A 3,088-nucleotide genomic window follows, 5' to 3' on the forward strand; every position below is an offset into this window, starting at 1 on the left:
TTTTATGAAGGATGGATGTGAGTGGTGAAGAGAAAGATGGGATTTGATAGGTGAAGGGTTTTTGGGGAAGAGGTGTTGAGGTGATTGGTGAATGGGTGAAGAAGAGAGAGAGTGGTGGGGTAGGTGGGGATCCTGTGGGGTCCACAGATCCTGAGGTGTCAAGGAAAAGTCATCCCTGCACCAAATGGCATTCAAAATCACGTTTTGAGCCAATTCTAGCGTTAAACGCCGGGCTGGTGCCCATTTCTGGCGTTTAACGCCAGGTTCTTGCCCTTTCCTGGCGTTTAACGCCAGTCTGGTGCCCCTTTCTGGCGTTAAACGCCCAGAATGGTGCCAGACTGGGCGTTAAACGCCCAACTGCTAGCCTCACTGGCGTTTAAACGCCAGCAAGTTCTCCTCCAGGGTGTGCTGTTTTTCTTCCTGTTTTTCATTCTGTTTTTGCTTTTTCAATTGTTTTTGTGACTTCTTATGATCATCAACCTACAAAAAACATAAAATAACAAAGGAAAATAGATAAGATATAATCATTGGGTTGCCTCCCAACAAGCGCTTCTTTAATGTCAGTAGCTTGACAGAGGGCTCTCATGGAGCCTCACAGATACTCAGAGCAATGTTGGAACCTCTCAACACCAAACTTAGAGTTTGAATGTGGGGGTTCAACACCAAACTTAGAGTTTGGTTGTGGCCTCCCAACACCAAACTTAGAGTTTGACTGTGGGGGCTCTGCTTGACTCTGATTTGAGAGAAGCTCTTCATGCTTCCTCTCCATGGTGATAGAGGGATATCCTTGAGCCTTGAACACATAGGATTTGTCATTCACTTGAATGATCAGTTCACCTCCATCAACATCAATCACAGCTTTTGCTGTGGCTAGGAAGGGTCTGCCAAGGATGATGGTTTCATCCATGCACCTCCCAGTCTCTAGGACTATGAAATCAGCAGGGATGTAATGGTCTTCAATCTTCACCAAAACATCCTCTACAAGTCCATAAGCTTATTTTCTTGAATTGTCTGCCATCTCTAATGAGATTCTTGCAGCTTGCACCTCAAAGATCCCTAGCTTCTCCATTACAGAGAGAGGCATGAGGTTTACACTTGACCCTAGGTCACACAGAGCCTTCTTGAAGGTCATGGTGCCTATGGTACAAGGTATTGAAAACTTCCCAGGATCTTGTCTCTTTTGAGGTAATTTCTGCCTAGACAAGTTATCCAGTTCTTTGGTGAGCAAAGGGGGTTCATCCTCCCAAGTCTCATTTCCAAATAACTTGTCATTTAGCTTCATGATTGCTCCAAGGTATTTGGCAACTTGCTCTTCAGTGACATACTCATCCACTTCAGAGGAAGAATACTCATCAGAGCTCATGAAGGGCAGAAGTAAGTCCAATGGAATCTCTATGGTCTCATTTTGAGCCTCAGATTCCCATGGTTCCTCATTGGGGAACTCATTGGAGGTTAGTGCACGCCCACTGAGGTCTTCCTCAGTGGCGTTCACTTCCTCTCCTTCCTCTCCAAATTCGGCCATGTTGATGGCCTTGCACTCTCCTTTTGGGTTTTCTTCTGTATTGCTTGGGAGAGTACTAGGAGGGAGTTCAGTAACTTTCTTGCTCAGCTGTCCCACTTGTGCCTCCAAATTCCTAATGGAGGATCTTGTTTCAGTCATGAAACTTTGAGTGGTTTTGATTAGATCAGAGACCATGGTTGCTAAGTCAGAGGGGTTCTGCTTAGAATTCTCTGTCTGTTGCTGAGAAGATGATGGAAAAGGCTTGCCATTGCTAAACCTGTTTCTTCCACCATTATTATTGTTGAAACCTTGTTGAGGTCTTTCTTGATTCTTCCATGAGAAATTTGGGTGATTTCTCCATGAAGAATTATAGGTGTTTCCATAGGGTTCTCCTAGGTAATTCACCTCTTCCATTGAAGGATTCTCAGGATCATAAGCTTCTTCCTCAGATGAAGCATCCTTAGTACTGCTTGGTGCATTTTGCATTCCAGACAGACTTTGAGAAATCAAATTGACTTGTTGAGTCAATATCTTGTTCTGAGCCAGAATGGCATTCAGAGTATCAATCTCAAGAACTCCTTTCTTCTGACTTGTCCCATTGTTCACAGGATTTCTTTCAGAACTGTACATGAATTGGTTATTTGCAACCATTTCAATTAGCTCTTGAGCTTCTGTAGGCGTCTTCTTCAGATGAAGAGATCCTCCAGCAGAGCTATCCAAAGACATCTTGGATAGTTCAGAGAGACCATCATAGAAAATACCTATGATGCTCCATTCAGAAAGCATGTCAGAAGGACACTTTCTGATCAATTGTTTGTATCTTTCCCAGGCTTCATAGAGGGATTCTCCATCCTTCTGTCTGAAGGTTTAGACTTCCACTCTAAGCTTACTAAATTTTTGAGGTGGAAAGAACTTTGCCAAGAAGGCATTGACTAGCTTTTCCCAAGAGTCCAGGCTTTCTTTAGGTTGTGAGTCCAACCATGTCCTAGCTCTGTCTCTTACAGCAAAAGGAAATAGCATAAGTCTGTAGACCTCAGGGTCAACCCCATTAGTCTTGACAGTGTCACAGATTTACAAAAATTCAGCTAAGAACTGATGAGGATCTTCCAATGGAAGTCCATGGAACTTGCAATTCTGTTGCATTAGAGAAACTAATTGAGGCTTAAGCTCAAAGTTGTTTGCTCCAATGGTAGGGATAGAGATGCTTCTCCCATAGAAGTCGGGAGTAGGTGCAGTAAAGTCACCCAGCACCTTCCTTGCATTATTGTTGTTTTCGGCTGCCATGTGTTCTTCTTCTTTGAAGAATTCGGTTAGGTCCTCTACAGAGAATTGTGCCTTAGCTTCTCTTAGCTTTCGCTTCAAGGTCCTTTCAGGTTCAGGGTCAGCTTCAACAAGAATGCTTTTGTCTTTGCTCCTACTCATATGAAAGAAAAGAGAACAAGAAAATCTGGAATCCTCTATGTCACAGTATAGAGATTCCTTGAGGTGTCAGAGGAACAGAAAAATAGAAAGAAGAGGTAGAAGAATTCAAACTTAATTAGATAGAGTTCGAATTATGCATTGAGAAGGAGTGATACTCCATAAATA

The 3,088-nt window shown here is 43.1% G+C and overlaps 1 non-coding gene across 1 annotated transcript; it reads left to right on the plus strand.

The window, feature by feature from the left end:
- Positions 1-2,281: 2,281 nt before the first annotated feature.
- LOC130984684 (small nucleolar RNA R71) lies at positions 2,282-2,389 on the plus strand. Its single transcript, XR_009088600.1, has one exon. It is a non-coding gene; the product is annotated as a small nucleolar RNA R71 (small nucleolar RNA).
- Positions 2,390-3,088: the final 699 nt, after the last annotated feature.

Source organism: Arachis stenosperma, chromosome 5, assembly GCF_014773155.1.
Source record: "Arachis stenosperma cultivar V10309 chromosome 5, arast.V10309.gnm1.PFL2, whole genome shotgun sequence".
Taxonomy (NCBI): Eukaryota; Viridiplantae; Streptophyta; class Magnoliopsida; order Fabales; family Fabaceae; genus Arachis; species Arachis stenosperma.